The sequence below is a fragment of the Ascaphus truei genome, unplaced genomic scaffold, assembly GCF_040206685.1.
Source record: "Ascaphus truei isolate aAscTru1 unplaced genomic scaffold, aAscTru1.hap1 HAP1_SCAFFOLD_603, whole genome shotgun sequence".
NCBI lineage: Eukaryota > Metazoa > Chordata > Amphibia > Anura > Ascaphidae > Ascaphus > Ascaphus truei.
In genome coordinates this window covers 185483-209365 of record NW_027456936.1, presented here as the reverse complement: position 1 = coordinate 209365, position 23883 = coordinate 185483, and the positions used below count along the sequence as shown (strand labels likewise).

The following is a 23883-nucleotide window of genomic DNA, read 5'->3' as shown; positions in this document are numbered from 1 at the left end:
CCAAAAGCCGCCTGCGGGCAGCGGGTCACAGAAGGCGGGAGAGCTCCGGCATGAGCGCCGGTGCTACAATTGCAACAGCACTGGTCACATCAGACCAGATTGCCCGGAACCCCTGCGTTCCAACGGACCCTATCGAGGGCAACGCACCCCAGCTGCAAAGCCGGTAGCCCGCGTGCGGGTGGCTTCCACCAAAGAACCAGGACCGGTCATGGAAACAACTCCCAGCGAGACGTCCCATGTCACCCTACCCCGGTTTCTTCAGTGCCTACAGCCAGGAGCGGAGGACATCACAGCGCAGACCTGCAGCAGACGGACGGCAGGAGCAAGCATCTCACCCCGGTCACAGTCGGTGACCGGCAAGCAGTTGGCTTACTTGATTCAGGAGCTGCAGTGACCCTGGTCCGACCTGATATGGTCCGGCCAGAGGAATTGATCCCAGGCCCTGGGATACAGATCACTGTGGCTGACGGAGAGCCACGTTTCCTGCAGGTGGCCCGCATTTTTTTGGATTGGGGGGTGGGCAAGGGTGTGCGGGAGGTGGGGGTTTTACCAGGTTTGGATGCTGAAATTCTTTTGGGCAATGACCTGGGACCGATGACCTGCACCTACGACCGTGTGCCCCAGCCCGCTGCAGTGGCGGCGGTTACCCGGAGCCAGACCGCGGCAATGTCGGCGGTGGCCACCCCAGTCCCCCAGCCTTTGGGACCAACGTTAGCGGAGGGCACAGAGGAGCCCAGGGAGGTAAGCCAGGATCAGTTGCAACCACAGGCTGACTTACTGTTCCCCCTTACCGTGTCCCCTTCCCCTGACAATGACATGACTGGGGGGGGGGCAGATTTAGGAGCCCAGTTTAGGGAGGCAGTGAAGGCAGACCCTACCCTGGCCGGCGTGAGACTTCGGGCGTCCGAATCTCAGGCAGGGGAGGGCACTGAGCGCTGCCTATGGCATAAGGGACTCCTATACAGAGAAGAAGGGAACCCGAGAATAGAGAAGGGATTGACCGGTAAGCGACAGCTAGTAGTACCCCAGGGGTACCGACAGCAATTGTTACGGGTAGCTCACTCTATTCCGTTAGCGGGACATCAGGGGGTCACCAGAACGCGAGCCCGGTTATTGCAGCGTTATTTCTGGCCGGGGGCATCCAGGGATGCGGCTGATTTCTGCCGCTCCTGTGATGCCTGCCAGCGAGTAGGTAAGGCGGGCGACCGTGTGAAGGCACCCCTGAGACCCCTACCGATAATAGGGGAACCCTTCCAGAAGGTAGCGATGGACCTGATAGGACCCCTCATGATTCCTAGCAGGTCAGGGAAGTGCTACATCCTCACGGTGGTGGATTTTGCCACCCGGTACCCTGAGGCGGTAGCGCTGGGCACCATAAGTGCCAAGACAGTGGCAGCAGCTTTGCTGAACATTTTTGCTAGGGTAGGTTTCCCTAGTGAGATCCTAACTGATCAGGGGTCGCAGTTCATGAGTGAACTGTTACATTGTCTCTGGGATGCCTGCGGTGTACAGCACCAGCGCACTTCCCCTTACCATCCCCAAACAAACGGATTATGTGAGAGGTTTAATGGTACCCTGAAGCAGATGCTTCGGACCTTTATAGAGGCGGAGGGGAAAGACTGGGAGATTCACCTGCAGCACTTGCTGTTTGCATACCGAGAGGTACCGCAAGAATCTACAGGCTTCTCCCCCTTCGAGCTACTATATGGCCGCAGGGTACGTGGACCTCTGGACCTCTTCCGTGAGGGATGGGAGGGGGAGACTACTGCTACTGATGCTTCAGTGATCCAGTATGTAGTAGATCTCAGAGACCGGTTAGAGATGCTTATGGGGGTGGCCCAGGACCACCTCAGGGCTGCTCAGACCAAGCAGAAGCAATGGTATGACCAGCAGGCCGTAGCAGAGAATTCATCCCAGGACAGCAGGTGCTTGTTCTCAAACCCACTCGGGAGAACAAGCTGATGGCTGCCTGGTCGGGACCGTACCCGGTTATCCGAAAGGTGAATGAGTGCAACTATGTTGTACAGGTAGCGCCTGAGAGGCACAAGACATATCACATTAATATGTTAAAGGAATACAGAGCACCGAGTATGGGAGCAGTAATGGCCATTTGTAGCCCACTGCTGGAGGATCCGGCGAGCAATGCTCTGCCTGATCTCCTAGGGGAGGCAAAGCAAGGAAACACTGTTGAGCAGGTAGAGATCGGGGCACAGTTGAGTGCTAGGCAGAAGGGAGAAGCCAGGGACATGCTAGCTCAGTATAGCGCCCTCTTCACTGACATGCCAGGGACCACACATCTCACCAAACACCCAGTACACACAGGGGACCTGCAGCCTCTGCATAAGCACGCTTATAGAGTGTCAGCAGAGGTCAAGACAAGTATGGAGAGAGAGATTGAGGAGATGCTGACCCTAGGGGTAATTACTCCGTCCCAGAGCCCTTGGGCAAGTCCAGTAGTCCTAGTGCCTAAGAAGGACAAAACCACCCGGTTTTGTGTGGACTACCGGTTGCTCAACGCTGGGACGGTGTCAGATGCTTACCCCATGCCCCGCATGGATGAGTTACTAGATGAACTCGCGGGGGCAAAGTATCTGACCACCATGGATCTGAGCAAAGGCTACTGGCAGATTCCCCTGACCCTGGAGGCTAGGGAGAAGTCAGCATTCTTCACTCCAAGTGGCCTCTATGAGTTTTTGGTGATGCCATTTGGGATGAAGAATGCCCCGGCTACCTTCCAACGCCTGGTCAATAGGTTACTGGAAGGGATGCAGAGCTATGCCAGGGCTTACTTAGATGACATTGCTGTCTTTAGTAATTCCTGGGAATCCCACATAGGACATGTAGCTGCGGTGCTGGATAGAATCAGGGAGGCTGGGCTTACCTTAAAACCCACTAAGTGTATGGTAGGTATGGCAGAAGTCCTGTACTTAGGGCACAGGGTGGGTGGAGGGCATTTCAAGCCAGAGCCAGCCAAGGTAGAAGCCATAGTTCAGTGGCCTGTTCCAAAAACCAAGAAACAGGTCATGGCCTTTTTGGGCACCGCAGGGTACTACAGGAAATTTGTCCCACAGTACAGCGCCGTGGCCAAACCCCTGACTGATCTGACTAAGAAGCAACTGCCTGTGCTTATTACCTGGTCTCCTGCTGTGAAACTGCTTTCCAGGCACTGAAAGCTGCGCTTGCTGAGGCCCCCATCCTGGCTGCCCCAGATTATACCAAGCATTTTCTTATTCAGACTGATGCCTCAGACTTTGGTGTGGGGGCTGTGTTGAGCCAGGTGGGGGACGACGGCAAAGAGCACCCTGTGGTGTATCTCAGTCGCAAACTGCTCCCCAGGGAGGTGGCATATGCCACCATTGAAAAGGAGTGCTTGGCCATTGTGTGGGCACTCAAAAAGCTCCAGCCCTATGTCTATGGGAGGGCTTTCACGGTCATTACCGACCACAATCCCCTGAGCTGGCTACAGAGGGTATCAGGGGAAAATGCCAAACTGCTGAGATGGAGCTTGGCTTTGCAAGAATTTGAATTCACCATTCAGCACAAAAAGGGTAGTGAAAACAGCAATGCTGATGGACTTTCACGCCAGGACTATCCCTCTGAGACTGAATTCATTAATGGTGCCAGCAGTGCCCCACTCCCCGTCAGGGCCAGTGGGCCACAGGACACGCATTAAGAAGGGGAGGTGTAGAGGGAGAGAGGGGGTGGCTCGGTATTAAAGGGGTTGCACCCCATTTGGCCACCCCTGACCGCACCAGGGAGACAAGGGGTTAACTGGGCTGAGGTCCAGAAATGTGATGTAACCCTTGTTATGACATGTAAATGTATTTTCCCCTGTTCCATTGTAATGTCTGGTTACTCAGTGTTTGCATCACACACACACTAGAATCCATCCGGGAGCACAAGGGTTAATAACTCTTTAATGATTATAGCTCTTTGTGTAAGTTTCCCGCCTTTTCGGGCACCATTTTGCAGGTCCCCATTGGCCGCCATTAGGGCTCAATGCATTTCAATAGGAATTTGTGCTGTTTTCGTCCTGTTTCCTGTAGTGACCAGCAGGTGGCGTCCGAGAGGGAGAGCGGCGGTTTCCCATTGAAAGTCAATGGGCTCATTGACTTCAATGGAGATGCCTCGAGGTAACCTAGTTGGCTGCCGTCCAGACCGCAAACCGCAAAGCGGATACAATGTCCTTCAAAAGAGCTAAAATCACTGGGTCAAGTTCAACGTCAATTAGCGGGGAAATAAACTGTTTTAGGGCACCTAGGGATAAAATTCTTTTTGCCCCTAGTTCCTAAGCGTCCCCCCACTCGACCACCACCGGGTCCCCGAATCCTGGACCCCCGATAAGGGTCGAACCAGATAGAGCGGGTCGCGCCATAGGCTTTGCCGGCGGCGGCAGAAACGGCTCAGAAAAATGACTAAGTGAGAAATGCTGAATTTTAGGAATCCATATCTCCGGTTCCGGAGGGTTCAGCGGATCAGGGTTTGGGGTATCTGTAGCCACTGCTCCGGCATCGCTGCAGAACCATACTTGACCCGCTTGGACCAACCCGACGGAGTATGGACCCCCTTGAAGTTCGGGACTTTTCCCATAAACTTCAATGGCAGAAAACCCCCATTGACTTCAATGGCGGCGATTTACCATTGAAAGTCTATGGCGGAGCTGCCCGTTGTTTTCAATGGGGATTTAGTGAAAAGCTGAGATTTCTTTTTCAATGGAGATTTTTGTATTAAAATGATTTAATGTGCATTGGTGTAACTCCGGTTTCTTAGGTCGTAGCAAGTCGCTTTTTGGACCATATGGTGTCCCAGTTCTGGCAATGCGAACTGGGAAGTTTGGACCTGCTAAACCTAACGGAACCGGATATTTTAATACGTTTATGTTTTATGCTTAATAGTGTATCTTAAGGTATGGACAAAGACCCAGAAGAGATTCTTTTGGGCCATAAGGTAGCAGATGGCCCTGGGGACGCCGCTATGTCTAGGATTTAAGTGCTGTTCAAAGAGTTTTATCACCCTCACTGTTTATCCGAAGCCCAAACCAGGGCAGGTCTTAAGTGTTCCAGTTAACACCTTTCAACAAAGGTTTTCCTGCCAGAACTCCAAATGGTAGACTGTCTGGCATTCCTGACGTAAATGTGGGGCTTCAGAAATGAGACCCCCAGAGTTCTACTGCGCATGTGCCAACTAGCAGGGGGGCATGGGTCAGAATGCTTTCCCACGTTAGTGAGTGGCTGGAGGTAATTGTAAACCAATCCCCTGTGCTTAAGGTTAAGAATAGAAGGAGAATGGTTTATAAACTGCTGTCCACCCATATATCCTTTGTCTTCGTTTGCTGATATGGTTACCTGATATCACCTGAATGATTTCCTCACTGCTGAAAGAAATGCTACATCATACTTCTCATTCCCCAACCCTTAAGTAAGTGTACTTCTTGTTCGTTACTGTATTATCTGTTGTGTTCACCTATATTCTAAGGAATAAATACAATTTATTATATCTTAAGCCTCGTTCAGTTCAAACCCAATTATTTTTGTGTAATATTAATAAGCCTGTGGAAGCTATCGTCACAAGGAGGTATTATAGTGTGTATTGTGGGGAGAATTAGTGTGTGTGTTGTTTGGGAGTGATATTCGGGAGGATTGTGTGTGCAGAAGGAAGAATGAGTGAGGGGGGAGTAAGGGAGCAGGATTGAATGAGAGGGGGTCATTGAGTGATAGCGGGGAGGGGAGGGAAGAGTGAGGAGAGTGGGTGTAGGAGGGAGCAGTGCAAGAGACCGTCGGGGGCAGAATACATGGTGAGAAGGGAGGCTGCCTAGAAGCATAAAAATCTACTTCACCACTGTTCTGTACTCTCTTCAATACTCTGTGTTACAGATCTCTCTGGCAAGAAATGGGGTCCAATGGCAAAGACTGCTCTAAATAAGATAGTATAAATGAACACAGAGAGAAATTCCAAAGAGTAACCCAAGAAAATACAAGTGAAATCTAATCGTAAGGTAATTAGTCCCATTAAGTGAAATACATAAAGGAATAGTCCATAAAAAAGCACAAAGGAAAAAAATAGGAGTACTTTATTGTGATGTTACATTTCAGAGAATATAAAATTATAGGAAAACAATTCCACTTTGTTCAGAAAACCAGAAAGTCTTGGTCCCAGGTGGACTGAATTTTTATTGCAAATAAGTTCCTTAATACACAAGTAAAGAATATAGTTACTTATTCTATTCTCTACTGTAAGACGTGCCACATTGCCCAATATTTGGGTACAGTGCCCAGATTGTGACCATGCACTACAGAGGTGAGATTCCCCCAACTCCAATTTGCTACACACTCCAAGAGAGATTATTGTGATCAGAGGTGGAATGAGAGGGGTGAGAAGGGTCGCTGCCCAGGGAGTAGCCTGACAGGGGGTACAGAAATCTCTTTTGGTGCATATATTGCGGAGCTGCATTGATTGACTTGTCAATCAGCTCTGCTGCCTATCCCATTGACATCATGATCCGGCACTGTGATCAGCTGCAGCGCTGACCCAGGTGTGTTAGTGCAGCACTTTACAGGGAGGGAACAGAGGTTGTGGATGACAGATGCTGGGGATAGGCCATGAGTACGGGCCAGAGTAAGGTGGAGACTTTCTGTACTCTGCATACAGGACACTGCATGCATGACAGTGTCTGTGTGTGTGTGTGTGTGTGTGTGTATTCCAAGTGTCAGTGTGCATAAGTAAGTGTGCTCTGTAAGTATGCCTGTGTGGCAGGTATAGGGGGGTGGTTCAGCTGGAGGAACTTATCCAGGCACAAAAGCACATAGATGCCCCAGATTATACCACCCCAAATGCTGATAATATCCTGCTGCACTTTACAGAAGATGATGCAGATGTCAGTGGGTGGTGGGTTCATTAAATCCATCCATCATATCATAGCCACACTGTGCATATGATGTACTGAATCAATCACAGGAAGACATCTCCATGGTAGGGGTAGAAGTTAACAGAATATGTCCAGCACTGTGGTGTGTAGCCCATAAATAATAATTGTGCACATTACAGAACATACTTGCAACTGCAAGATCATTTTGCTGCTTGTAGTGTTTGCTCTTGTCCTGTGCAGTGTTGTCGTAGATCCGTCTCTTCAGTGTTCACTGCAATAAAAGTAAGACATTGCATTAATATTACAGAAGTTTGGGAGCTGAAATCCCACTATGCTGCAGACATTTTCCCTTTGCATAAGATTCTTGTGATTATATCTCAATGATGATCAATAACAACTACATCATAACACAGCCGCTCAATACAAAATATGTATTTGCTATCAATGGTCATGGAGGCCAAACGTCACACAATGTACAGATATACTGCTGCGGCCGAGTTTATTCGAGCATTTGCCCGTTCTTGGCCGCAGCAGTAACCTGGCGCGCGCCGGAGGGTGCCGGGCGCACGCCGAAGCAGCGGAGGAGCGCCCTCTGATCGGGGCTTTCTCCCTTCCGCTGCTGGGTCCGTCGGGTCCCCCGGAACCCCCTGCCGCTGTCCCCCACATCGCGGGACACCAGTGCTCCCTCGGGGAGCCCTGGACGCGCGTGCAGGGGGCGCAGGCACCCGATGACGCGTGACCATGCATCGGTGATGCGCGGCACGCTGAGGGAGTGCGGCTAGCACGCCAGGGCATCCCCCGGCTTGCGGTGCTAGCTGTGCTTCAATAAAACGTGTCGGTAGTGTAGCAAGGATTATTTCTTCCTCTGGTGCATTATGATGGGATGTGTTGTAAGATTCTGCATTATTAGCATCACTGAATCTTTTGGAAACTGAGTAATATTCTATGTTTTAATGCAATATTATGGATGATCAGCCGGTAAAATAAAGCTTACTGTATCTGTAGCCATGCTCTACCCATGATGTGCTGAATCAATGACTGCAGAGTGATTCAGAGTGGTAAACATGACTGGAACTCATCTCTGAATAGAGGACAGAACAGCAGTGCAGAGTAGGAGGTGAATGTATCTCAAATGGAAGACTTAGTAGCTGTGTGGGGAGTAGACAGTACAGACTGATCAAATAAATAGTTAAAGGAGTATCTTCAACATTACTTGGCTTTGTTATCAACATTGAAGTTTCTCTTGTTTTTTCTGTTCTTTAAATCACTACTACTGATGCCATGTGTAACCTGTACTGAGAGATATACTCTACTGGCCTAGATGAAACCATATGATGCAAACAGGATTCATCCCACTCCAGATTCATATGATTGCACCACTTCAACCTTTAATAAAACACATAGAACTACAGCAGTGCGCTACTGCACATGTTCTTGTTATGAATGGTAGTAGATGTGGTCCTTGGGTCAATACTTCATACAGCAGCCACACTCTACTCATGATGTATTGAATCAACAAAAACCTGCATGGTACAGATCACAGGAAGGGTAGAGTAGAGGGGAATATGTCCAATGCGAAACCCTTAGCAGCTGGATTGTGTGGAGTCAACAAAACGACAAATACTAAATGAGAAATATACACATTGCTTATCTGTCTCTGTGTAGTCATTTTCCTCCTCTTCAACTGTCTTTCAAAATTTCTCTTCTGACAGAAAAGAAACACATGGCTTCAATATTCACTGTTCTTCCCTCCTGAAATAAAAGTTAAGCATTGCATGGTTATGATCATACATACAATGAACCTTGCGCCAAACCATGTGATCCAAAGTAAATCCACCTCCCACCCATAGCTGTGTTCCTTCTAGAGCTTCTACCACACAAGTCATTAATGTTCGTGACACTGTACTGCAGTCACAGTCTGCACACAAAGTACTGAATCAATTACATCACACTGAAAAGGCAGTCTACATGATGCAATAGTTAACCATAATAACTCTGTCATGCAAATGACAGGAAAACCTATATGTATATCATTAGGGGAGAGGGGAAAAATAATTAAAAAATAAGTGCGACAAATAAAAACAGATTATAGGAAAGTAAATCCTTGCCCTGGGAACTTTACAATCTAATAGAAATGTTAGAAGACTTAAAGAGAGGCAGCAGTTGGGGGAAGAAGTGCAGTAGATGACAATGCTTGTCCTTAATGGTGGGTACAATTAGTAGAAAGCACATCTTGGGAACAATAGTTGTTAGCAGTGACTGTGGGTGTGGGACAGTAGCCACGAGTCAAAGTTTTTTAAATGCTTGATTTAAGTCGTGAATTTTAAGATTGGTCTTACATGTGGGTGGAAGAGGTTATGTTGGCATATACTGAGTGTGAGGAAGTTTCACATGTACGGTGCAGTGATGGAAAATGGTTTCAGGCAAGTGAGAGAACAGTAGAGGTGAAAGAAGTTTACAGGAGACAGTTATGGTTATAGTGCAAGAGACAAGCAAGGGCATAACGAGAGATCAAAGATGATATGCAAGAAGGAGCAGATTAATGGAGAGCCTTAACAAAAAGGTAAGGAGGAGAACTTTGTAGGTGATACAAAAACTTGATGGGATGCCAGGACAGGGATTTAAGGAGATGAGCAGAGACTGTTGTGGGAGAAAGTGAGATAATTCAAGCAGCAGAGTTTTGCATAGGAGAAAGTTGTGAAGCATGGAGGCCTGTTAGTAGTATGTTAAAATAACCTATAGGATAACAGTATACATTGGAGTTTTAGCAGTAGGTTGAGAGGGGAAAGGGAAGATGTTGGCAATATTACAGAGAAAGAGGCAACACATTTTACCCATAGCCGTGCATGTGAATGGAGATGGAATTGAAGAGCCAAATGTTACTCCTATGCAACATGTTTGATGACAAGATAGATGGTAGTACTGTTTACTGTGATGGAGAAAGGGGATAATATGAGCCCAGTGTTAGACATTAAGTTTAAGGCAGTGGAGTGCCATCCATGAGCATATAGCCAGGAGACAACCCAAGAGTAGGGACTGGATTGCAGGAGTGAGAACAGGGGTGGATAGATTTGTGTGTATCATCCGCATAGAGATTATATCTAAGGCCAAAAGCATTGATGAAGTCACCAAATGATAGTATGTAGAGAGAAAGAGAGATCTCAGAACAGAGCCCTGATGTATACCCACAGACAGATCAATAGAAGACGAAGACATGTTAGCAACAGAGATGGAGAATGTGTGACAGGAAAGTTATGATGAAAACCAGGATAGAACTTTGTTACTGATACCAAGAGAGAGTTTAGAATATGAAGGAGGAGAGTGATTGAGAGCATCAAACGCAGCCGATAGATCAAGTAGGATTAGTAGGGAAAAACCTTGGGAATTAGCTTTAAGCACAGTCTGTAGAACGTGCTGTACGAAAGGCAGGTTGTAAAGGATCCAGGAGGGCATGTGATTTAAGAATGTTGACACTAGCAATTAGAAGGCAAACAGCATGAGGGATACAGAGCGGTAGTTAGTAAGGCACATAGGGTGTAGTTTGTTTCTGACAAAAGGGTGACCGCTACAGGCTTAAAGTAAGAGGGCAAAAATCCAGAGAATAGGGAGAAATTGAAGATGTGGGTGAGAGTGGGGACTAAGAGATGCAGTAAGGTGTGAGGGGATACGATCTAGAGGGCATGTGATAGAGGGAGAATAGAAGATGATTAGCTTCCAGCTCTGTAAGAGAAGAAAAGGAGTCAAGTGCAGAAGGAGATTTGGGTAGAAGGAGAGAAGGGGGAAGGGACAGAAGGAATCTCCTTTTGGGTGGCATCCACCTTGCCTCTGAAGTAGTCAAATGCTTGAGGAGAAGTGAAGGAAGGATGGCAAGTGGGAGGAGAAGGTCAGTGGAGGGAGTCAAATACAGAGAAAAAAAACAGCGTAAATTAAATTTGAGTGTTGATGAGTGTGGAAAAAAGTAGTGTATTTAGCCCTAGAGAGCAGCTTTATACAGGACAGGAGACATTTTTACTGTAGAAAAATCAAACAAAGTGTGAGATTTCCTCCGTAGGTATTAAGAACAGCGAGTGGAAGTGTGATGAGTGTGTTTGGGAATTTAGCCAAAGGTGTGGGTTAGAGGGATGAGTGTGTCAGAGCCTATAGGGGGCATATAGATAGGAGGATAGCATTGTAAGAGTTAATAAGATTGTTAGTTTAAGCAGAAAGAAAGAGAGAGAAGAGAGAAGAGAGGTTAGAGTAGATGTCAGAGGAGAGTTTAATTAAGCAGAGGCAAATCAGTGGGACAGGTAAGATGCGGTGAGGGGAATGACTGATTGTGACTGATGAGAGCAGAAGAGGTTATGTACAACTAGAGCCTTGTTAGTAAGAGTGGACATTCCAGAGGGCACAGGAGAAGGGAAGAGAAAAGTAAGGAAAGGAATGTGGATTACATTAGATAGGTTAACACTCTTAGTAGGGAGGCCTGATGTGTATATGAGCCGGTCCAAGATTATAAGAGATATCCCCCAACATCAGCGAGCATAGAAGGAGACACAGAGATAGGTGTAGAGAGAGACAGAGATAGGGATATGTAGAGAGAGAAGGGCGTCAAGAGAATGAGACAGATAGGCGTAGAGAGAGGAGACATAGAGAGAGGGGGCTTTGAGAGGGGGGCGTAGAGAATGAGGGAAGGTGGAAGAGAATAGGATGTGCAGGAGTGCATTTCATTGAGCAGTGCAGAAATAGCTGCAATAGAGGTCTGTACAAATGGTGCTTTGTGTAGACACATGCAAAGGTAGGGGAAGGAAAGTGTATAGAACATGTGGATAAAAGCAGGAGTGTGGAAGTTAGAGAAATTAGAAAAGTTTTACAGAGGAGTGAGGAAACAGTAAACAGAAAGAACAAGAGAGAGGTTACATTGGGATGACGTGCTGTGGTAGAGAGAAATGCTAGGAGAGAGCCTCCAGATATTAGAGGACATGAATTGAGAGAGCAAATGTATAAATCAAAACCGGAGGGGGAGGTATAGCACGAAAGCTTGCACAGCAGTTGATGAAGATTATAGTCTTAAAGTTGCGTGTACCTGTCAGGGCACTCAAGAAGGTCAATGCTCACAAGTGCAGAGTTCATGAAGAAATGCTGAATCCAGTTCCCCTCCAATTTAATTTTAATATAACTTTTTCATTCTTCATTACTGCAAAAAGCAAACAAAACAAAACCACATTGCATTACTATTTTCAAAATGGATTGAATGACATATTCAACAGTAACTGTGTGATGCCAATATTGCCTTCTCACTCGTAGGCCAGTACGGTCAGGTACCCAGTACTGATAAAACAATAAGTGCCCGTACTAAGTACCAATATGAATTATAAGGAAATGTAAAATCTCCAGGTCTCTCTCCATCTCTGCAACAGATATATGGATAAGCCCATATTAAGGCATCACGTGACCGGAGCCGTCACTGACTGGGTATACGCAAAGATGCAGGGAGATGCAAAGAAAGGGAGGGAGAGAGACAGGGAGAAGATGGGAAACGGAGGGAGGCACGGATGGCAGGCCTCTCTCTTTCACTGGTGCATGCAAGGAGCTGGTCCCAACATCCACAAAGTGTGTGTGTATTATTGGTTGTGTTTTATGGCGGTAGGAGGATAGTGTGTATATTGTGTGTGTGTGGGAGTATTATATTGTGTGTAGGGTATTATAGTGTGTATATTATGTTGAGGTGCAGAGGAGAGTGTTAGATTGGGTATCTTGTGTTAGGGGGTATTGTGTATATTGTGTTTAAGACTATAATATTATTGGGGAGATTATTATTGAGGAGGTATTAAAGTGTGTATTGTGGGGAGTATTAGTGTATGTATTATTTGTGGGTGACAGATGCTGTGGGTAGGCCAAGAGTACGGGCCAGACTAAGGTGGAGACTTTCTGTACTCTGCATACAGGACTCTACATGTACTGCAGAGGTGAAATTCCCCCAACTCCAATTTGCTACACTCTCCAAGAGAGAATATTGTGATCAGAGGTGGAAGATGAGCAGGGTCACTGCCCAGGGAGTAGCCTGTCAGGGGGCATGGAAATCTCTTTTGGTGCGTATGTTGCCACGTGGCATTGATTGACCGGTCAATTAGCACTGCTTCCTATCACAGTGACATGATCCGGTGCTGTGATCGGTTGCAGCGCTGACCAAGGTGTGTTAGTGCAGCAATTTACAGGGAGGGAACAGAGGTTGTGGGTGACAGATGCTGGGGGTAGGCCAAGAGTACGGGCCAGAGCAAGGTGGAGATATTCTGTACTCTGCATGCCCATCCTGCATGCCCAGGACTCTGCATGCATGCCAGTGGCTGTGGGGTGTGTGTGTGTAGGTATGCCAAGTGTCAGTGTGCATAAGTAAGTGTGCTGTGTGTGTAAGTAAGTTTGCCTGTGTGCAGGAGGTGTAGGGGGGTGGGGGGCGGGGGGCAGTTCAGCTGGAGGACTTTACCCAGCACAAAAGCACATAGATGCCTCTGATTATATCACCCCAAATGCTGATAATATCCTGCTGTAGATGCACTTTACAGAAGATGATACAGATGTCATCAGTGTTTGGTGGGTTCATTAAATCAATCCATCATATAATAGCCACACTGTGCATATGATGTACTGAATCAGTAACACCAATCACAGGAAGACATCTCCATGGTAGGGGTAGTGTTGAAGTTAACAAAATATGTCCAGCACTGTGGTGTGGAGCCCATACATAATAATTGTGCACATTACCAGAACAACATATTGTCAACTGCATGATCATTTTGCTGCTTGTAGTGTATACTCTTGTCCTGTGCAGTGTTGTAGTAGATCCGTCTCTTCGGTGTTCACTGCAATAAAAGTAAGACATTGCATTAATATTACAGAAGTTTGGGGGCTGAAATCCCACTATGCTAATGACAGTTTCCCTTTGCATAAGATTCTTGTGATTATATCTCAATGATGATCAATAACAACTACATCATAACACAGCTGCTCTATACAGAATATGTATTTGCCATCAATGGTCATGGAGGCAATATGTCACACAATGTACATATATAGCAAGGATTATTTCTTCCTCTGGTGTATTATGATGGGAGGGTGAGATTCTGCATTATCAGCATCAGTAAATCTGTAGGAAACTGAGTGATATTCTATTTTTTAATGCAATATTAGGGTAAAATAAAGCTTGCTGTATCTATAGCCATGCTCTACCCATGATGTGCTGAATCAATGACTGCAGAGCGATTTAGAGTGGTAAACATGACTTGAACTCATCTCTGAATAGAGGGTAGCACAGTAGTGCAGAGTAGAAGGTGAATGTATCTCAAATGGAAACCCTTAGCAGCTGTGTGGGGAGTAGACAGTACAGACTGACCAAGTAAATAGTAAAAAGTAGTAACTTCAACATTACTTGGTTTTGTTCTCCACTCCTGTTTTTCTGTTCTTTAAATCACTAATACTGATGCCATATGTAACCTGTACTGAGAGTTATATACTCTACTGGCCTAGATCAAATTAAATGATGCAAACAGGATCCCTCCCACTCAAGATTCATATGATTGCACCACCTCAACCTTTCATAGCAATAACATAGAACTGCAGCAGTGCGCTACTGCACATGTTCTTGTTATGAATGGTAGTAGATGTGGTCCTTGGGTCAGTACTTCATACTGTAGCCACACTCTATTCATGATGTATTGAATCAACAAAAATCTGCATGGTACAGATCACAGGAAGGGGTGGAGTAGAGGTGAATATGTCCAATGCGAAACCCTTAGCAGCCGGATTTTTTGGAGTCAATAAAACGACAAATACTAAATGAGAAATATACACATTGCTTATCTGTCTCTGTGTAGTCATTTTCCTCCTCTTCAACTGTCCTTCAATTTTCTATTTTGCAAGAAAATGAACACATGGCTTCAATATTCACTTCTGTTCTGCAGTCTTTCCTCTTGAAATAAAAAAGTTAAGCATTGCATTATTATTATTATAATTATTATTGACGATACATACAATGAACCTTGCTCCAAACCATGTGATACAAAGCAAATCCACCTCCCTCCCACAGCTGTGCTCCTTCTAGAGCTTCTACCACACAAGTTATTCATGTCAGTGAAACTGTACTGCAGTCCCGGTCTGCACACAATCTACTGAATCAATGACATCACACTGTGTCACACAATGTCATGCTAACGACAGGAAACAATCTTTGTATATATAATAATAATAATAATAATAATAATAAAAAAAATAAGACAGGACAGACACTCCTACATTGCAATCAATAGAAAATAACTGGGACAGGCACTTCAAGGATGCATACGGTCCCGGATAAACTGTAGCTACCTATACACGTGTGCCTTGTCTCTAGACTCTGCAAATATCTCTATTTATATACCACCCATTGTGTACTCAGCGCTTTACAAGAGAGACCAAAAAGTACAGGAAATTATTATACAATAAGTTCAACAAACAAAAACAGACAATAGGAAAGTAAATCCCTGTCCTGGGTAGTTTACAATCTAAGAGAAATGTAAGGAGACTTACAGAGAGACAACAGGTGGGGGAACAAGTGCAGTAGATGACAATGCTTGTCCTTAATGGTGGGTACTTGTAGTATAAAGCACTTCTTGGGAACAATAGTTAGTGACTGAATGAGTGACAGTAGCAACGAGTAAAAGCTATTGAAATGCTTCATTTAAGTTGTGAATTTTAAGGTTGATCTTAAATGTGGGTGGAAGAGGGTATGTTGGCATATACTGAGTGTGTGTGAGTTTCACAGGTAAATTGATGGGAAAGGGTTTCAGGCAAGAGAGCGAGTGCGCAGTAGAGGTGTAAGAAGTATAATGGAGACAGTTATTAGTAGAGCTTAGGAGACGAGGAAGGGCATAACGAGACCAAAGATGATATGTAGGAAGGAGCAGATGAATAGAGAATAGTGTTGGACTGGGTCCTCAACTATAAAAAAATGGGTAACGGGTACCCGGCCAAAATGAAAGGTTCTACCCGGTCGGGTACACGGTTTGGCACTTACCTTCCGGGTGGCGGTGACATCTAGGATCAGCAGCAGTCCTGTGACGGTGGCAGCATCTGTGGTGTCTTCAGCCGGCGGGGGAGCTGCAGGCTCACAGACACAGCTTACCTGCTTCGGTGCTGTGGAAGTGATTCCTGCAGCTCCCCCCGCCAGGTGAAGACACCTCTGATGCTGCCAACATCAGAGGACTGCTGCTGCTGATCCTAGATGTCTTAGGAAAGGTAAGTATAAAAGATTATTTCCAGCTGCCCTGACATTACCCGACGCCGGGTATTACCCGGCCAAGTCCACTTCTCAGTGGCCGGTTTCGAGTAATGTCCGGGTAGCTGGAAATGTGTTGGGTAACGCCGGGTACTCGGTACACCACTAATAGAGAACCTTAACAAAAAGGTAAGGAGGAGAACTTTGTAGGTGATCTGAAACTTGATGGGAAGCAAGGAGAGGGATTTAAGGAGGAGGAGGAGATGAGCAGATACTGTTGTGGGAGAAAGGGAAATTATTCAAGCAGCAGAGTTTTGGATAGATTGCAAATGAGAAAGTTGTGAAGCAGGGAGCCCTGTTAGCAGTATGTTAACCCATACGATAAGGGCATGCATTGGCGTTTTAGCAGTAGATTGACAGAGAAAAGGGCAAATCTTGGAAATATTACAGAGAAAGAATCGACAAACTTTAGCCAGTGTCGTGAATGAAGATGGAAAGGGAAGAGTCAAATGTTACTCCTAGGCAATGTGCTTTCATGACAGGATGATGGTAGTACTGTTTACTGCGATGGAGAAAGGTGATATTAGGCCAGATTTAGGGGGAAATATGAGGAGCTCAGTTTTAGACATTAGGTTTAAGGCAGAAGAGTGTCATCCATGGAGGATATAGCCAGGAGGCGACCCGAAACTAGGAACTAAATTGCAGGAGTGACGGTAGGGTGGATAGGTGTGTGTATCATCTGCATAGAGATGATATCAAGGGCCAAAATAGTTGATAAGGTCAACTAGTGATAGTATGTAGTGAGAGAGGTCCCAGAACAGAGTCCTGAGGTATACCAACAGACAAAACAACAGGAGACAAAGACACGTTAGCAACAGAGATGGAGAATGTGTGATGGAGAAGTATGATGAAAACCAGGATATAAGTTTGCTGCGGATACGAAGAAAGAGTTTAGAATATGAATGAGAAGAGTGATTGACAGTATCAAAAGCAGAAGAGAGATCAAGCAGGATTAGTAAGTAAAATGGACCTTGGGAATTTTCTTTATGTACATAATTGGTTACATTGGGAAAGGCAGATTGTGAAGGGCCCAGAGGAGCATGTGATTTAAGAATGTTGATCAAACGGGAGATCACAAGACGTTCTAGCAATTAGGAGGCAAATGGTAGGACGGATACAGGGCGATAGTTAGAAATTCACACAAGGTCAAGGTTATTTTTGAGAATAGGGGTGACCACTGCATGCTTAAAAGGAAGAGTTGAAAGAGCCAAAGGATATGGAGGAATTGAAGATGTGGGTGAGAGTGAGAATATAGGATTGAGAGGGCATGTGGTAGAGGGAGAAGAGAAGATCAGGTTCCAGCTTTGTGACAGGAGAAAAGGAGTCAAGAGTGCAATGAGATCTAGATAGAAAAAGAGAGAGGGGGAAGGGAGAGAACGAATCTACTTGTGGATGGCATCCACCTTGCCTCAAGTGAGCAAAGGCTTGAGGAGAAATAAAGGATGGATGTTAAGTGGGAGGAGAAAGTCAGTGGTGGGACTCAAATACATAGAAGACAGTGTGAATGAAATTGGAGTGTTGATGAGTGAGGAAAAAGTAGTGTTTGACCTTAAAAAAAGGAGCAGAGTTTTACAGAACAGGACAAAGGTTTAGTGTAGAAAATCAGACTGTGAGATTTCCTCCATAGGTGTTAAGAGCAGCAGTGTGATGTGATGAAGTGTGATGAGAGCGTGCTTGTGAATTAAACCAATGCATGGGTTAGGCTGCGTCTATAGTAAGCACGCAACAGAAGGCAAAGTTAGCGCATGCCTGTCGCTCCAGCAATCCCTGCACTGAGGTCCGAGGCGACGGGGAGGCCCTGCATCGCTCGCACGCACTGTGGACGACCAAGCGTGTGCCCATGATAATCACGGCCTTAGAGGGATGAGTGTGTCAGAGCCTAGAAGGGGCATATAGATGATGGAGGAGGAGGGAGGAGGAGATGATAGCATTGTAAGAGTTAACAAGATAGTTAGTTTAAGCAGAAAGTGAGGAGAGGTTAGAGATAAGGGTAGATGTCAGAGGAGAGAGTTCAATTAAGCTGAGGTATCGAGTAGGACAGGGGTGAGGGGAATGAGAAGTGGTGGACATTCCAGAGGGCACGTGAGAAGGGAAGAGTAAAGTGAGACAAGGAATGTGGATTACATTAGATGGGTTAATACGCTTAGCAGGGAGGTGGAGAGAGAGGCAAGAGGCAGAGGGTGGTGTAGGGGTAGAGGAAGAGATGTTGCATGTACCTTGTCAGAACATTAAAGAACGTCAATTCACACTGGTGCAGAGTTGATGATGAAATGCTGAATCCAGTTCACGTCCAATTCAATTTTAACAGAACTTTTTCATTCTTCATTACTGCAAAAAAAAAAGTAAAAAACAATGCATTACTATTTTCAAAATGGATTGAATTCCCCCAACAATGACTATGTGTTACCAATATATCCCTCTCAGTCCCACTGCAGCACATACTGTACCAGTGTGAAAGTAAGAAGGTACACAGTACCGGTAAAACAATACGTGCCGGTACTATGCACCATATGAATTATAAGGGGATGTAAATCTCCCAGTCTCTCTCCATATCCGCAACAGAGCGGGCTCCGGTCAGTGGCATGGATGCCCATATATGGGTATGCTCATATTTGGGCATCCCATGTCACTGACCGGAGCCGGCTCTGAGTATAGGGATATATGCGGAGACGCAGAGGTGCAAGGAAATGGGAGGAGGCACGGTGAGAAACAGGGAGAGACCACAGGAAGATAGAGGGCAACAACTTCCACAAGGTACTTGTATGGGTATAATTGTTTGTATTTTGTGCAGAGGGGGTAATTTCAGATAAAATACAATTCTCCACCCTCTACGAAACAATTCCACTTTGTTCAGTAAGCCAGAAAGTCTTGGTCCCATGTGGACTGAATTTAATGCAAATAAGGTCCTTAATACACAAGTAAAGAATAAAGTTACTTATTCTCTACTGTAAGAAGTGCCACATTGCCCACTATTTGGGTCCTGTGCCCAGATTGTGACCATGCATGGCAGAGGTGAGATTCCCCCAACTCCAATTTGCTACACTCTCCAAGAGAGATAATTGTGATCAGAGGTGGAACTAGGGGAGGGTGTGAGCAGGGTCACTGCCCAGGGAGTAACCTGACTGGGGGCACGGAAATCTCATTTAGTGCATATGTTGCGGCACTGCATTGATTGACCGGTCAATCTGCACTGCTGCCTGTCACAGTGACATCCTGATCGGGCACTGTGATCAGCTATAGCACTGACCCAGGTGAGATAGTTCAGCACTTTACAAGGAGGGAACAGATGTTGTGGGTGACAGATGCTGGAGGTAGGCCAAGACTGTTGGCCAGAGTAACGTGGAGGCACTCTGCATGCCCATCCTCTCCCTGACATCAGGGGAAGGAAGTGGCCCTGGGGTGTGTGTAGGTATGCCAGATGTCAGTGTATGCATAAGTAAGTATGCCTGTGTAGTGGGAGGTGTAGGGGCGTTAAGCTGGAGGACTTAAAACAGGCACAAAAGCACATAGATACCTCTGATTATACCGCACCAAATGCTGATAATATCATGCTGTAGCTGCACTTTACAGAAGATGATGCAGATGTCATCATTGGTTGGTGGGTTCATTAAATCAATCCATCATATCATAACCACACTGTGCATATGATGTACTGAATCAGTAACACCAGGAAGACATCTCCATGTTAGGAGTAGAGTTGAAGTTAACAGAATATGTCCAGCACTGTGGTGTGTAGCCCATAAATAATAATTGTGCACATTACCAGAACAACATACTGTCAACTGCAAGATCATTTTGCTGCTTGTAGCGTATGCTCATCCTGTACAGTGTTGTAGTAGATCCGTCTCTTCAGTGTTCACTGCAACAAAAGTAAGACATTGCATTAATATTACAGACGTTTGGGGGCTGAAATCTCACTTCGCTGCGGACAATTTCCCTTTGCATAAGATTCTTGTGATTATGTCAATGATGATCAATAACTGCATCATAACACAGCCGCTCTATACAGAAGATGTACTTGCTCTCAATGGTCATGGAGGTAATACGTCACACAATGTACAGATATAGCAAGGATTATTTCTCCCACTGGTGCATTATGGCATTATGATGGGAAATGTTGTGAGATTCTGCATTATCAGCATCACTGAATCTTTTGGAAATTAAGTGATATTCTATGTTTTAATGCAATATTATGGATGATCAGCCGGTAAAATAATAATAGCTTGCTGTATCTGTAGCCATGCTCTACCCATGATGTGCTGAACCAATGACTGCAGAGAGATTCAGAGTGGTAAACATGACTGGAACGCATCTCTGAATAATGGGCAGCAAAGCAGTGCAGAATAGGAGGTGAAAGTATTTAAAATGGAAGATCCTTAGCAGCTGTGTGGGGAGTAGACAGTACAGACTGACCAAGTAAATGGTAAAAGGAGTAACTTCAACATTACTTGGCTTTGTTCTCCACATTGAAGCTTTCCTCCTCTTTAAATCACTAATACTGATGCCATGTGTAACCTGTACTGAGAGTTATATAATCTACTGGCCTAGATGAAACCATATGATGCAAACAGGATCCATCCCACTCCAGATTCATAGAATTGAACCACCTCAATCTTTCATAACAATCACATAGAACTGCAGCTGTGCGCTACTGCACATGTTCTTGTTATGAATGGTAGTAGATGTGGTCCTTGGGGTCTTTACTTCATACTGTAGCCACCCTCTACTCATGATGTATTGAATCAACGAAAACTTGCATGGTTCAGATCACAGGAAGGGGTAGAGTAGAGATGAAAATATTCAATGTGAAACCCGTAGCAGCCGGATTGTGTGGAGTCAATAAAACGACAAATACTAAATGGTAAATGAGAAATATACACATTGCTTATCTGTCTCTGTGTAGTAATTTTCCTTCTCTTCAACTGTCCTTCAAATTTTCTCTTTTGCAAGAAAAGGAACACATGGCTTCAATATTCACTTCTGTTCTGCAGTCATCCCTCCTGAAATAAAAGTTAAGCATTGCATTGTTATTATGATAATACATACAATAAACCTTGCTCCAAACCATTTGATGCAAAGCAAATCCACCTCCCACCCACAGCTGTGCTCCTTCTAGAGCATGCATGTCAAACTCCAGTCCTCGAGGGTCCCAAACAGGCCAGGTTTTCAGTAGGGATATCCTGAAAACCTGGCCTGTTTGCTGCCCTCGAGGACTGGAGTTTGACTTCCTTGTTCTTGAGCTTCTACCACGCAAGTCATCCATGTGAGTGACACTGTACTGCAGTCCTGGTCTGCACACAATCTACTGAATCAATGACATCACACTGTAAAGGCAATCTACAAGATGTATTAGTTGTCCACACTTCCGAAATGTTACTTTTATGTCCAAATCACTTATTCCCATGACCTGATATTTGTATTTGTTATTTATAGGATTGTCACAAAGAGTTGATGAGGTCACCAAATGATAGTATGTAGAGAGAAAGAGAGATCTCAGAACAGAGCCCTGATGTATACCCACAGACAGATCAATAGAAGACGAAGACATGTTAGCAACAGAGATGGAGAATGTGTGACAGGAAAGTTATGATGAAAACCAGGATAGAACTGTGTTACGGATACCAAGAGAGAGTTTAGAATATGAAGGAGGAGAGTGATTGAGAGCATCAAACGCAGCAGATAGATCAAGTAGGATTAGTAGGGAAAAGTGACCTTGGGAATTTGCTTTAAGCACAGTCTGTAGAACGAGCTGTACGAAAGGCAGGTTGTAAAGGATCCAGGAGGGAATGTGATTTAAGAATGTTGACATTCTAGCAATTAGGAGACAAACAGCAGAAGGGATACAGGGCGGTAGTTAGTAAGGCACATAGGGTGTAGGTTGTTTCTGAGAAAAGGGTGACCACTACAGGCTTAAAGTAAGAGGGTAAAGAGCCAGAGAATAGGGAGGAATTGAAGATGTGGGTGAGAGTGGGGACTAAGAGATGCAGTAAGGTGTGAGGGGATACGATCTAGAGGGCATGTGGTAGAGGGAGAAGAGAAGATGATTAGCTTCCAGCTCTGTAAGAGAAGAAAAGGAGTCAAATGCAGAAGGAGAATTAGGTAGAAGGAGAGAAGGGGGAAGGGACAGAAGGAATCTCCTTGTGGGTGGCATCCACCTTGCCTCTGAAGTAGTCAAATGCTTGAGGAGAAGTGAAGGAAGGATGGCAAGTGTGAGGAGAAGGTTAGTGGAGGGAGTCAAATACAGGGAAAAAAAGACAGCGTAAATTAAATTTGAGTGTTGATGAATGTGAAAAAAAAGTAGTGTGGTTTGGCCCCAGAGAGCAGCTTTATACAGGACTGGAGACATTTTTACTGTAGAAAAATCAAATATCAATTGTGTGATTTCCTTCATAGGCATTAAGAACAGCGAGTGGAAGTGTGATGAACATGTTTGGGAATTTAGCCAAGGGTGTGGGCTAGAGGGACAAGTGTGTCAGAGCCTAGAGGGGGCATATAGATAGGAGGATAGCATTGTAAGAGTTAATAAGATTGTTAGTTTAAGCGGAAAGAGAGAGAGAGCAGAGAGGTTAGAGTAGATGTCAGAGGAGAGTTTAATTAAGCAGAGGCAAATCAGTGGGACAGGTAAGATGGGGTGAGGGGAATGACTGATTGTGAATGATGAGAGCAGAAGAGGTCATGTACAACTAGAGCCTTGTTAGTCAGAGAACGGACATTCCAGATGGCATAGGAGAAGGGAAGAGAAAAGTAAGGAAAGGAATGTGGATTACATTAGATAGGTTAACACTCTTAGCAGGGAGGCAGAGGCAGGGAGGCCCGATGTGTATATGAGCAGGTTCAAGATTATAAGAGATATCCCACACATCAGCAAACATAGAAGGAGACACAGAGATAGGTGTAGAGAGAGACAGAGATAGCTCTATGTAGAGAGAGAGGGACGTAGAGAGAATGAGACAGATAGGCGCAGAGAGAGGGGGCGCAGAGAGAGGAGGCGCCAAAAGAGGGGGCGCAGAGAGAGGGGGCACAGAGAATAGGATATTAAAGAGTGCTTTTCATTGAGCAGTGCAGAAATAGCTGCAATAGAGGTCTGTACAAATGGTGCAGTGTGTAGACACATGCAAAGGTAGGGGAAGGAAAGAGGAGAACATGTGGATAAAAGCAGGAGTGTGGAAGTTAGAGAAATTAGAAAAGTTTAACAGAGGAGTGAGGAAACAGCAAGCAGAAAGAACAAGAGAGAGGTTACATTGGGATGACGTTCTGTGGTAAAGAGAAAATGCTAGGAGAGAGCTTTCAAATATTAGAGGACATGAATTGAGGGAGCAAATGTATAAATCAAAACCTGAGGGGGAGGTATAGCACGAAAGCTTGCACAGCAGATTATAGTCTTAATGTTGCGTGTACCTGTCAGGGTATTCAAGAAGTTAAATTCTCACAAGTGCAGAGTTCATGATGAAATGCTGAATCTAGTCCCCCTCCAATTTAATTTTAATATAACTTTTCCATTCTTCATTACTGCAAAAAGCAAACAAAACAAAACCACATTGCATTACTATTTTCAAAATGGATTGAATGGCATATTCAACAGTGACTGTGTGATGCCAATATTCCCCACTCACTCGTAGTGAAGCACATATTGTACTAGTGTTGAAAGTAGGCCGGTAGAGTCAGGTACGCAGTACTGATAAAACAATAAGTGCCCGTCGTAAGTACCAGTTCCGCAACAGTGCGGGCATCA

The 23883-nt window shown here is 45.3% G+C and overlaps 1 long non-coding RNA gene across 1 annotated transcript; it reads right to left on the bottom strand.

Annotated features, from left to right (window-relative positions):
• Nucleotides 1–7633: 7633 nt before the first annotated feature.
• On the bottom strand, nt 7634–23662 carry LOC142485430 (uncharacterized). Its single transcript, XR_012798471.1, has 7 exons — nt 23550–23662; nt 21032–21151; nt 19915–20010; nt 18368–18479; nt 13604–14807; nt 11928–12038; nt 7634–8617 (listed from the first exon to the last, which is right to left on the bottom strand). It is a non-coding gene; the product is annotated as an uncharacterized LOC142485430 (long non-coding RNA).
• Between the last annotated feature and the right edge of the window lie 221 nt (nt 23663–23883).